The 13974-nt window shown below is 38.9% G+C and overlaps 1 non-coding gene across 1 annotated transcript; it reads left to right on the top strand.

The window, feature by feature from the left end:
* Positions 1-1557: 1557 nt before the first annotated feature.
* On the top strand, positions 1558-1693 carry LOC115031204. The gene has a single exon (XR_003836823.1). It is a non-coding gene; the product is annotated as a small nucleolar RNA SNORA17 (small nucleolar RNA).
* The last annotated feature ends 12281 nt before the right edge of the window (positions 1694-13974 follow it).

Here is a 13974-nt window from a genome sequence, read left to right on the forward strand (position 1 = left end):
ACCCATTAGTACATCCTCCAACCAAAAGATTAAGGTGCACTTTGCCTTAGTACCAGCAAGCTAAACACTGTCTAGGGATCAGGGGATCTATATCCTTTACCATTCTTTCTTTCATTTTTCAGAGAAATTCCTTCCTTTCTGATGTTAATTTTCTTTTTCAAGGTATGACATCCTCTGATAGGTGAAAATGAATGACAATTTTCTCTGACTTTAGCGTGACTAGGTTGTTAAGATTATAAATGTGCATTCCTAGGCATTCGAATGTTGTTCACAAATTGGATTTTTGAAGTGCTGGCAATGTTCTCTTTGAGGGATTAATCTCCCCTTCAATAGAGATGGAGAGGAGGAGTCACCCAATGCAATATTCCACAGACCTTATCACACTTGGTTTTAAAGCCCTGATTTATCTGTGGTGCAATTTTTCATCTTTGTATATTATATTTCTGTTTTGCCAGCCAGGTCACACACTCCCAGTACATAGACAAAATTTGGTCTATGAATTCTCAATATGTTTTTATCCTTATTTTCATGTCTATCCATCTTATTTCAAGGATTTCAAGACAAGAGCCTGAATGTACATATTTTACTTCACTTATCTTTACCTTGTAAGATCCAGGGATAGGTAGAAAAAAGAAGTTGTAAGTATGACAGCAACTTAATCAAAGGTAGAGCCATGTGTTCCTTTCTTTTCCAAGGGAAACTCTACCTTTTATAGAGAAGACTTTTCAGCTCCAAACCCAGGGAGAAGACTAGGGCACTATTTGTTCTTTGTGGGTCCTAGGTACTAGCTATAATTTCTTAGAAAGTTTTTTTGAAAGCACAATTTGTGTTAGTATTTCTTAGATCTAAAGGGATTTCTTGCAGCACATAGAACCAAGCCGGGCTGGCAATGAACTGGCAGGTTATTCACATGATTCCTTTTCAAATGCAGTGTCTACTACCACAACTCTGTAAAGCCAGGAAGTAACAGTCTAGGAACAAAGAAGCTATGGATTTGAAGGAGAGCAAGGAGGGCTACATGGTAAAGTTTGGAGGGAAGAATGACAAACGGAAAATGTTACAATTTTTTTGTAGTCTCAAAAAGACATCTACACACCATGTATTCATTCAGTAGTGCTTGTTCCTACAAGCAGATAATTAACTCAATCTCATCTTCAGAGATGTGATTCCAGGAAGTCTCAGAAAACAAAAGCACAAATTTCAGAGGAGACCTTCTAATTGTTGAAAAAAGAAGAAGAAGAAGAACTAACTCAAATATTTCAGAAGGTCCCCTAAAAAGAGGGGACAAATAAAGAAGTATAGACAAATCAAGAAACATCTTTGTTGTCTTGAGAAATGAGAATTTAAATTGTAAATTAGTGATTTATCTTCAAGAAATTTTTATGTTCTAACTTATGCAATTAATAGAATTTTTGACAGGAGCAAATATCACCTTAACACTCTCTGATCATATTTTAAAAGAACATATTAAATGTTTGGGTGTAAGTAAGATTTTTAAAAATAATTTCCTAAATGAAATCACAATCTATCTTAAATTAAATTAAAAAAAGCCTAACTACTGCCCTTAGAGACATTGCAGGTGTGGCTGTTGTGTCACATGTGTGTCAGTAGGTAGCAGAGAGGAAAGATTCTATGTCTATTTATGCTCAGTGTTCTGACTTGTGACTATCAAAATAATTAGTAGCCTAAGACTCTCTAAAAATAGAAAAGAAAAGAAAAAAAGAAAGCCTGAGGTAATGTGCTGTGTAGGTCAGGTTGGGATCCCAGGGTGGGGGACGACCTAGACACTAGAAGAACTCCTCCTGAGACCAAGGGCTCGAGGCTAGAGAGGACCCTCCCATGAAACCTCTCAGGTGGTCTCAGGCAAGGAACAAGCCTGAGACAACCACAAGACCAATGCCACAGGGCTAGTACAGAGAGCTAGCCTGAGATGACCAGCAGTCTAGCATCATAGAGGCTTGGGGATAGGAGGTGAGGCATACCATGCCTAAGATGACTCTTGCCTGGTGCCTTAATGCAGCACTCCTGAGTAAACCCCAGACACTAAGAGACCCCACACACCACCAAGAACAGCAAGTGAATGATGGAGAAATGGAAGAGGAAGAGAAGCAGTAAGATATGATCACAATGAAGAGAAGCAGAACTAAAGACTCAGGGTTAGTGAGGAACAGCCTGATGTGAGTCGCAAGTGATGGCATGTAGGACCATGATGGGGAAGGTCCTGGCCTGTGCTGCCACTGATGGGGGAGGGCATGTCTAGCTATGTAGCTCTGCAGTTGCAAGGGTCTGTTCCTACGAAAGGTCACATGAACTTCTCTGGTCTGGACTGTTGCCAGGGCTACATGTTGATATCTATCTCAGGGCTGTGAAAAACTATCCTGATGCTTAGCCTAAGTACTGTGGATGAGCTATCTCCTGGGACATGAGAATGGGACAGCTAACCCCACTTCTAGCTAGTTGCAGTATCTGGTATATTATGGGAGCTGCAGGTAAGCAGGCACCAAGGAAATGAGCATGGAGGAACTGGACCTGAAACTGATCGCCTGTGTGGTGGCATGGATGAGATAACCATACCCGTCTCCTTCCTTGCCCCTTACCACTTGCAGCAGGTGGAAGACCTGGCCCTAGGGTAATGAGAGCAAGAGTTGGTCTAGACCTTTACCAGCTACAACAGTTTTGAGGGCTGGCACTACACCTCACTTGGGCAACAAATTAGAGGTGACCCTGGTGGTAAAGACATGGATGAGCCTGAGGGTAGGAGAGCTTGCCTCTGCCACTTACTTTTTGGAAATATGGTAAGGTAAAGATGCCCACTAGCTACCTTCCACAGGCAGGAGGGATGTGCCCTGGGTTCATCAGAACAGGAGAGCTGGTCCAACTCCTCACCTACTACTACAGCACTCCAGAGAGCAATCCATGTACCTCACTTGAGCATCAGAGTAGAGCTGTCCCTGGATGTGGGGACTGCTTGTGAACAGGCCCTGAGGACATGACCACAGGAGAGCCTGTCCCGCCTCTTTTCTGCTGTGAAGTGGCTCAGAAGGGGGAGAGATAGCTTCTTCTCCTCCTTTGTTCCCTGCCACCATGTGAGGTAGTGCTGAGTCCAGCGTGGCCACGTAAGGGACAGTATGACATGGTTTTCTGTCCTTAGAACAGAGCCATCTGGTGTGGACCACCATGAGTGTTGATGGTTGCTGTTGGTATAAGACTTGTTTGTATAATAGTGTACACAGTTTCACCTTCCTCTTTCAAGAAATATTCTCTCTGCTAAGGTTAATGACTCCATGATAATCAGAGGCAGCAGGAGTCTAGAGGCAAGGGTGTGTCTATGTCTCAGCAAAAAGGTAGAATTCTGTGACCCTTAGAAAAACCTTTAAGGCCGTGGGCAAGAACTCTAAAACTCTGAGTTTGAAAATATATAATTTTTCAACTATGAAAAATGTAAGGATGCAATGTAAATTATTTGAGGGACTTCTTGGACCTAGAAAATCAGAGGCAACTGCACTGTGAGTCAGCATGTCAAAAACATGAAAAGACAGGAAGATACAAAGGCAGGTAGACTCCCAAGTTCAAAGTCAGCCGGGAACAGGGCTAATTTATGTTGAGGCATGGTCACAATGGTAATTTTATGGCCACGTCCCACACAGCTCTCTTGTCTGTGCTTGTACTGTCTGTCTGTGAAAATCAAGGGGCTGGGGTCATGGAATCCTGATTCATTGAATAATCAAAAGGGAAAGTGGGTTAATGACTGAATTAATATGAAAATTAAAAAAAAATAAAACCTGGGCTTTTGCTCTGCAAGAGATGAGTTATCCTGAGAGATTTTAGAATGGCAAGAGAAAGTTGTCTTAGGCAGAGCAGAACACAGAGAGCAATCTGTAAAGCTGTCTAGAGCAGAACACATAGAGAGAGCAATCCAGAAAGCTATGGAGTAGAACATAGTGGAGAAGGTGTGTGTTTATATGCATTGTAGTTTATCAAAGCAGTGTGCCACCTTCTCTCTATGTGTGTATTTATACAAAAAGACATGTAATCTCTCAATCATGCTCAAAAATGCTTCACTTTTCCATAAATTGTAATGGAGGTTGAGAATTATGGACACAAACAGTACTGAAAACTGACTTCTGATTGGTAAGTCCTAAAGAAGACATTTACAACTTCTTCTATATGGCCTGGTCACTGTTGATGTAAAGAAGTAAATGTAATTATTGTAAAAGCCAGAAGACAAGTAGAAGGGATAAGAAATGTCATTTTGTGAGTAATAAAGGCTCATTTAAGTTCCAAATTCTCTACTATATCTAGGGATAACTACAGAAGTGGATGCTCACAGCCATCCATTGGACTGAGAACAGGGTCCACAAAGGAGGAGCCAGAGAAAGGACCCAAGGAGCTGAAGGGATTTGCAGGCCCATAGGAGGAGTAACAATATGAACTAACCAGTACCTGGGACTAACCAGTACCTGGGACTAAACCACCAATCAAAGAAAAAAAAACATGGTGGGAATCATAGCTCTAGCTGCATATGTAGCAGTGGATGCCTTAGTTGGCATCAATGGGAGGAGAGGCCCTTGTTCAGGGGAATTCCAGGGCTAGGAAGCAGGAGTGTGTTGGGAAGCAGGGGGAGGGGTATGGGATAGAGGATTTTCGAAGGGGAAACTAGGAAAGGAGATAACATTTGAAATGTAAATAAAGAAAATATGTGATAAAAATAATTTTAAACAAATATTCAATTCATAGTTATATAAACTACTAATTATAATTGATGTGTATGACACACGTCTGATGGTAACCACTGTGAAGTGTGACTACAGGGGTAGGGATGTGATCTAATATGCCTGTCCAACCAGCCCTCAGGGAGTTGATGTTGCTCTGTAAACCCTGATCTGAGAACTGGCCAGAACTGACTGAATATTTAACTTTGATCTTAGCCATTATAATTACTTTGTGCTGCAATATATTTCAGCTTCTTTTTTCTGTCAAACTTTATTTTATTCAGTATATTTTGATCATATTCTTTTCCCTTCTGCATCTCTTTCCACACCCTTGCCATCTCCCTAACCATTCAACTAGGCCAATCTGGTCTAGAGGGTAGCCATGCATAAGCAGTGAAAGAAACCATCAACATAAAAAAGCTGATGAAGACATACTTGAATGGGTGGACAATGTTATATCCTTAGCAAATGGCAGAACTTTGCTGCTTCAGCCATGCTGTTCTGGCTTTAGAGTCAAGTATAGCAGAATGGGGTTATGGAATCAACCTATGAAACTAAGGAAAGCCACTGAGGTCAGGTATGTATCAGGGGTGTCTCTGTATGGAGGCCTAGATGGGTCATTGTTTGAAGCTATGAAGGTAAGTTTGGATTGGCTTGGAGTCTCCAAAATATTAGAGTGTCAAAACCATGAGATGCCTGCTGAGGAAAGCTGTTAAGGGTTTGGGCATGGCGGGGGTTGGGGGGACATCCTCTTGGAAATGGGAAGGAAGAATGGGATGAGGAACTGTCTGAGGAAATGTCAAAGAGTAGACAGGACAGGGGATAATGACTAGAGTGTGAAGAAAAATAAAATTTAAAGATAATTTTAAACAGAAAGGAAGAAGGAAGGAAGGAAGGAAGGAAGGAAGGAAGGAAGGAAGGAAGGAAGGAAGGAAGGAAGGAAGGAAAGAAGAAGGAAGAAGCTTTGATGTAAACATTACAAACTTAGGAGAAAGTTGATATCGTAAAAAGACCTTAATACTTACTTCTAATAATAAATAATTCTCTCTACTGCTGAATTTTCAGTTCAATACCTTCTCAGGAATGTGTCAAAATGAAGCATTATAAGTTCCTGGGTTATATTGAAAAGGTATGAATAGAAAGCCATTCTCTAGAGAAAGAAACTCAGAGAATCAATAAACCACCCCAAGATACCTTCACAGAGCAGAGCAAAATTAGTATTATGAGACCATATGACAGATTAAACACTTTAACACACTTTATCATTTAGTTCTCACCACAAAATGAAATACTAGTTTCTTTGATGAGGTGACTATAACTTAAAAAAAAAAACCAACCCTCATCAAAGAAATGTCTCCTTGAAGTAGATGATAATTAATATAGAGACCCACAACTGGACAATGTCCAATATATAGAAACACCATAACCATAAAACTCTTATAGAGGAAAATATTTTATTTAGGTTGGCTTACAGTTCAGAAGTTTAGTCCCTTACCCTCATGGCCCAGTAACATGGTAGCATGCAGTCAGACATGCTGCTGGAGAGGTAGCTGAGAGTTCTACATCTGGATATGTAGGCATTAGGAAGAGACTGAGATATACTTCTTCCAAGAAGACTGAAATTTCTCCAACAAAGCCATAATACCAAATAGTATCATTCCCTATGACCCTATGAGGGCCATTTTTAGTCAAACCACTAAATTCTACTCCCTGGAACCCATATCATATGTACATTCATTCGAATTTCAAAATTACCATAGTCTATAACTGTTTAAAACTTGTTTCAAAGGTCAAAGTCTCTTTTGAAATTCAAGCACTCTCTTAACTTTGATCTCCAATGGAATCAAAATAAAAAATCAGATCACATAATTCCAACATACAGTGGCACAGAATATGCATGAACTTTCCAAAGGGGAGCATAGTGAGGAAATACTAAAAAACAAGCTGGGCAAACTAAAGTGTATTTCGACGTCTGATGTCAAAAATCTTCAACTCCTTTCAGCTTTGCTGACTGCAACAGAGTTCTTCCTCTTGGGCTGGGTCTATTTAACAACTTCTATCACCTTCATAAGGTTGAATCTAAAATCATTTGCTTGTGCTTCAGTTGTGTTAGGATATCCAGTGTTTTCTGTGTTCTAGTGATGCCATATTGCTCTTCCTCTTTTGATTGTGTTCTTATACTGGCTATTGGTCATCTGGTTGTCCCAGTCAGAACCCAAAGAATGCAGGCAGAGTTGTGGGACAAAAACAAGGCAGTTTACCACTGTTTCATGCACTTTAAGGGGACTTGTTGGTCAAGGTCTTGGGCCCAGGGAATTACCTGGATTTTCCTGATGCCTGCAGGTCTTCCAGAATGCAGCCCAAGTTGTGCACAGGAAAATGTAGCACAGGATACAGGATGCAGTCTACCCCCTCTTAGGTGTCCCCAAGGAAGAATCATCAGGCAGGAAGTTTGAAGGAGGGGTCTCACGTAGTTTTCCCTCATGCTGGCAGGCCTCCAAGAATGTAGACAGAGATGTGAGCCAGAAAAAGTCTATAAGTAAAACTAGAAAAAAAAAAAGAAAAAACAAAAACAAACAAAAAAAAGAAAACCAAGATAGCTAAAACAGTCATGTAAAACAAAACAAAGAAAAAAAAAACAAAACAAAAAATATAAAAAAAAATTTCTGGAGGCATCAACCATCCATGATTTCAATCTGTTCTACAGAGCAATAGTAGAAAAAAAATCACATGATAGTGGCATAAAAACAGTCAGGTTGAACAATGGAATCAAATAAAAGACTCGTCGAGTAAATCTACACACCAATGGACACTTAATTTTTGACAAGGAAGCCAAAACTGCACATGGAAGAAAGAAAACCTTTTCAACAAATGGTGCTTGTCTAACTGCTTGTCAGCACGCAAATAAATCCATACCGATCAAAATTCAAGTCTAGGTTCATCAGCAAACCAACAGAAAACCAGATATGCTAAATCTGATAGAAGAGAAACCAGAAAACTGCCTTCAATGCACTGGCACATAAGGCAACTTCCTAAACAGAACATCAACAGATCAGGCAGTACGGTCAAAAATTATTTAATGGGAACTCATGAAGCTAACGAGGTTATGTAAGGGACAGGGCATTATCAAAAGAACAAAATGGCAGTCTGCAGAAAGATTTTCACCAACTCCACAGCTGACAGAGGGATAATATTCAAAATATAGTACTACCAGAGGATCCTGCAATACCTCTCCTGGGCATATATCCAGAAGATGTTCCAACCGGCAAGAAGGACACATGTTCCACTATGTTCATTGCAGTCTTATTTATAATAGCCAGAAGCTGGAAAGAACCCAGATGTCCCTCAATAGAGGAATGGATTCAGAAAATATGGTACATTTACACAATGGAGTACTACTCAGCTATTAAAAAGAATGATTTTATGAAATTCCTAGGCAAATGGGTGGACCTGGAGGGCATCATCCTGAGTGAGCTAACCCAACCACAAAAGAACTCACATGATATTTAATCACTGATAAATGGATATTAGCCCATAAACTTAGAATACCCAAGATATAAGATACAATTTGAGAAACACATGAAACTCAAGAAGAATGAAGACCAAAGTGTGGACACTTTGCCCCTTCTTAGATTTGGGAACAAAACACCCATGGAAGGAGTTGCAGAGACAAAGTTTGGAGCTGAGACAAAAGGATGGACCATCTAGTGACTGCCATACCTGGGGATCCATCTGATAATCAGCCTCCAAACGCTGACACCATTGCATACACTAGCAAGATTTTGCTGAAAGAACCCTGATATAGCTGTCTCTTATGAGACTATGCCAGGGCCTAGCAAACACAGAAGTGGATGCTCACAGTCAGCTATTGGATGGAACACAGAGACTCCAGTGGAGGAGCTAGAGAAAGTACCCAAGGAGATAAAGGGATCTGCAACCCTATAGGTGGAACAACAATATGAACTAACCAGTACCCCCAGAGCTTGTGTCTCTAGCTGCATATGTATCAGAAGTTGAGCTAGTTNGCCATCAGTGGAAAGAGAGGCCCATTGGTCGTGCAAACTTTATATGCCTCAGTACAGGGGAACACCAGGGCCAAGAATTGGGAGTGGGTGGGTGGGGGAGTAGGGGGGTAGGTTGTGGGGTACTTTTGGGATAGCATAGGAAATGTAAATGAAGAAAATACCTAATTAAAAAATTACAATCTCAAAAATAAAAGAGAGAAAAATATATATATATATATATATATATATATATATATATATATAAAGAGCTGAAGAAACTAGATATTAACAAACAAAAATATCACAATTTAAAAATGGGGCACAGAACTAAGCAGAGAATTCTCAACTGAGGAATCTTTAATAGCTGAGAATCACTTAAAAATGTTAAGCAATCAGGGAAATATAAATCTAAACAATCTCAGGTTCATCTTAAACTCATCAGAATAACTAAGATTAAAAATTCTAGCAACAGCTCATGCTGACAGGAACATATATGACAGGAAACACACCTCCACTGCTGGTGAAAGTGACAACTTGTACAACTACTTTGGAAATCAATTTGGCAGTTTCTCACAAAATTAGCAATATGTATACTCCAAGACCCAACTACACCACACCTGGGCATATAAACAAAAGATGCCCCACCATACCACAAAGACATGTGCTTAGCTACATTCATAGCAGCTTTGTTTGTAATAGCCAGATACTCAAAACAATTTTGATGTCCCACAACTGAAGAATGGATAAATAAAATGGGATACAGTTACACAGTGGATTATTACTCAGTCATTAAAATCAATGACATTATGAAATTTTCAGGCAAATGGATGGAACTAGAAAAAATTATCCAGAATAAAAAAACCCAGACCAGAAACATAAACATGGTATCTTCTCACTCATATGTGGCTATTAGTCATAAAGTATAGGATAAGCATGCTACAAACTACAGACACAAAGAAGCTAAGTAACAAGGATGATCCAGGGGGTATGCTTGAATCTCACGCAGAATAAGAAATAGAATACACATCAGGGGAGAATTGAAAAAGGCAACTGGGTTTAGGAGGAGATGGGGATAGTAACAGGGCAATGAGGTGGGAAAATGACAAAGTGGGACTGTACATTGAGAAACAACTGGATTGTCGGGCATCTCTCTGATAAGATAGAAAACTAGGTCAATGAAAACTCTCAGGAATATATGATGTTGATGTTAGCTAAGATTCCTACTAGTAGGGGATATGGAGCCTGAACTGGTCATCTCTTGTGACTAGGGAAGACTTGCAATTAAAAGATTGGGACACCAACCCAGTCACTATACCTTAGACACAACTTTCCCTGGCTATGAAATGTTCAGGAATATTATTTTTTTTTCAGCACAAGGGATCAATTTCAAGGCCAGTTGCAATGTAAGGAACCCATTTACCACTAAACAACAAACCCAGCTACCATATTTCACTTTTCAATTCACTTTTCCTAATAACTACCTCATAGAGACTTCAAAATTCAACATTAAATATAGAATAATTAGGTTTAGAGGGATGATTTAATAATACTGTTGACATTCCAAGTGGTCAAATTTCTTCTCTGATCTCTTAGTAAAATTGTATGTCCTTGATTCTGCTTTATAGACTGATCACTGAATGCAGTAGCCTCTCTCTTTTTTTTTTTTCTGGGTCAGAGATTACAATACATAATATTAGTGAACTGAGAGATCTAAATTCAAGGGTGATGGTAGCATTGTAGGATAAAGTGGTCAAGTTGAAACGTGTAGTAGTGAAAGACAAGTTATCCATAGTTATTATAATGAGCAGCAAGGTCAAAAGTGACTGGAGAATGTAACCTGTAGAAATATTTGCTGTGTACTCACTGGCATGAAGTACCTAGGGTAGAGTAGGAGGAAGATGAAGAGGATGCTTGTTCTGAGCAGACAGGAAGGGTGTGGGTCATGCAAACATACTTATGATTTATAGAACAGAGAATGAGAAGCCCTTCCTCATTCAACTTCACGTTGGAGCCAGTTCAGTTCAAAGATTCAGGCTCCCTGGATTGAAGTATCCACTTGAGGAAGGGGCCTCATGAACTGCACCAAAATGATACCATTAATTTTCCTGTTTGCCATCTCTAATGGGATCTACAACCATTTTTCAGGAAGGGTAAATAATAATGCATTTTAGAAAGACCCTGGATCTAAGTTGAAATAAATTCCTCTAGATAACTGAGTGAGACTGACTATTCTAAATAGGAGGTATAAGGGTCATGTGACTCAGAATCTATTTTATAGATAAATAAGATAGGTATTGGAATATACTCTGTGGTTATTCCCCAGATAGAGGATGAGCAGTAAGAAGAGGCACAATTGAGAATTCTCAAGAATCAATGCTGGATCACTGACATGTGAATTAGAAGTCTTGTAGGAAAGGACTAATAGAACCTCTTAACAATCAGCTTTACATGTGAATATTATTACTTGAAACTAAAAATCAAAACAAAACAAAAAAAACTATCATATTTCTTAGGTGTTTGAAATGATCAATGGTATTTTTGGAAGTGTTATTTCATAATGCAAGAGTGTGATTCATATCCTCAAAGACTTGAAAATTTAGATGAGTTAAAGACAGAAGTTTTTAATGTATAAACCACTGTAAAAGAGAAGTCAAAACTGAGTGAACAACTGAGATTTGATGTTTGTTACATCAAAGAACAGAGGTTGTTTCAATGCTGAGACTTGAATGAATGCAGATGAATGGCTCTAACTAAAGGTTGATCTTCAAGAGGATGCTGTCAAGATTTTCTAACACATTCAAATAAAGGGAACAAGCCAACTTCTTCATTCTCTTGACTTGAAACCCAAGAACACAAGCTAGAAGAGGGTAACAAATAAAGATATGACCCTCCAGTAGAGCTGAGGGTAGTAACTATCACCTTAAGTATCTGAATATGGTACATGATTCTTTTGTAGGTCCTTGAGGATCTTCCCATGGGTTATAGGACACTGTAAAGATCCAGGCTTTCTAAAACACCTGCTCTGCAGTGTTTAGGAGTCCATTAACAGTTTTTTCTAATACAAATAAATAATTCTCCCATTGGTATTAATTTTTCTCAGGCAGGCATTAAAAATATAATAAAAAGACTAAGCTTTTCCAGCCATCATCTGCCTTAGTTCTGCTAAACAATTGTTATAAAACAATGTGTCCAAAGATAACTTGGGAAGAAAAGCGTTTATAGAATTTTACATCTATCAGGTCGCATTCCATTACTGAGGGAAACCATGGAAGGAACTCAGGGGAGAAACATGGAGACAGGAACTTAGAGACAGGACCTGAATAAGAGCCACAGAGGAGGGCTACTTACTGGTACGTTCCTGTGGCTTGCTTAGCCTGTATTCTTATATAACCCAGGCCCACCAGCACAGTGGTGGCACCATCTACAGAGAGCTTGGATCTCCCACATCAATCATTAAGCAAGAAAATGACCCCCTGACATCCCTACTGACCAATCTTACAGAGATAGTATCTCAGTGAGCATTCCCTGCTCCCAGATATATCTAGGTTTGTGTCAGGTTGATAAAAAAAAATCAACCAGGACATAATCTAAACCGTACAAGACTCGGGCACTCGTTCAGCTTCCAGTGCAAAGAGTATTTGCAATCATTGTATACGGAGAGTTTTGCAGTTCTCACTATTACAGTATTCTTAAATTCATAAATTTTGCCTATGTAGAAGGTGACTGGATCATAAAAATTGATAGTGAACTATTCCAAAGTTAATCAGGCGCTAACATCTCTCTCACTTGCAGAATTAGTTGGGATTCGGAGGCAAGGTTAAAAATAAAGACATTTCTTTACAACTAAATGTGTTTTTTTTTTTGGGGGGGGGGACTTTTTTTCTCTTCACAAATTTTATTGCTGTATTTACAAACTACCCTGAATGTAATAACACACTATAATAAAATTTATGTTTATAGTCAGAAATGTAAAATATTTTCATTACCTTTCAGGCCATGATAAGGATTCTTTTTTTTTTTTTTTTTTTTTGGAACCCATTGCAGTAATAAGTGTTTCATACTCGAAATCTAAGCCTAATTAAATAGTATCTGTTAGGGGACCTGGTATCAAGTCACAAACCACATGTCTTAGTTAGAGAGGGATAGTTTATCGAGCATATAGCCCAGGACTGGTGGACAAGAGCCACAGTTCAGAATCAGGAACTTAATTATGACAGCAAGTTAAGGTCTTACAGGGTTTTAAAGCCCCAAATCAATAAACATTTGTGCCAAGTTATTTTACCAATCAGGATTTATAGTTAAGGGACTTTTTAAGGAGCATGTCTTTGTTGTATATGCATCCTGTTCCCAATGGTTGGGGTATTCAACTGTGGCAGGGGACTTGCTTTGTCTAATATTCATGTCCTAACTTGTCTACCAGGATGATACTAGTATAAAATTTATGCCTTAACTTGCCAACCAGGATGTCAGTAACCATATACATTTCTCTTTCTGCCAAGTAGGATGTCAGTTTCCAGGGAGGTCTTGGGAATTTAAATTTTAATAGGTTATCACTCAAAGTGGAAGTCTTATTCCAAATAGTTTCTAAGATTGATGCCAGTGTCTTTCTTATGTTAGGTTCCATCCCACGGGCAGCTTCTAAAGACAAATACCATAAAAGCTTAAGCATAGATGCAGGAAGCATTTGGGGATGGTTGATTCAGGTCAAAGATTACTTTGGGTAACTATACAAAACAGTTCTACTGACTTCTATCATGATTTGTTTCCAAGGGCACAAAACATAACAGAATATGAAATCAATCTTGCATTAAAATGTTTTCTAGTACAGCAGAAATATATGAGAAATGGCAGCCTATCCAGGTAACATTTATCTAGGCCTTCACATTTTACCTAGGTCATAGCAGTATCACTAGGATAGTGACCATCAGCTTTTAACAGGACTGTCATGGTCTCTATACCTTTATGTCTGTGTCTTTGTCAAATACTCTTTTTTAAAGAGTATGAACTTGATGTTCTTAAGTAAAAAGTGGAAAGTAACAGAATGTCAGCTTGAGAATTCGGTTATAAAATAGATACACAGTTGGAACTCTTACTCTTGGGTGCTTTCTCCCTAGTCATATTCTGAACAGTGCAATTTTTACAAAACTAAAGACCTTGATATGAAGGTAAAGAGGCAGCCCTCCGAGAAATCTATGTGGAAAGATATAAAAGTAACTTTGTTGTTGTTGTTGTTGTTTTTGTTTTTGTTTTTTTGAGAC

This window comes from Mus caroli, chromosome 5 (assembly GCF_900094665.2).
Source record: "Mus caroli chromosome 5, CAROLI_EIJ_v1.1, whole genome shotgun sequence".
Taxonomy (NCBI): domain Eukaryota; kingdom Metazoa; phylum Chordata; class Mammalia; order Rodentia; family Muridae; genus Mus; species Mus caroli.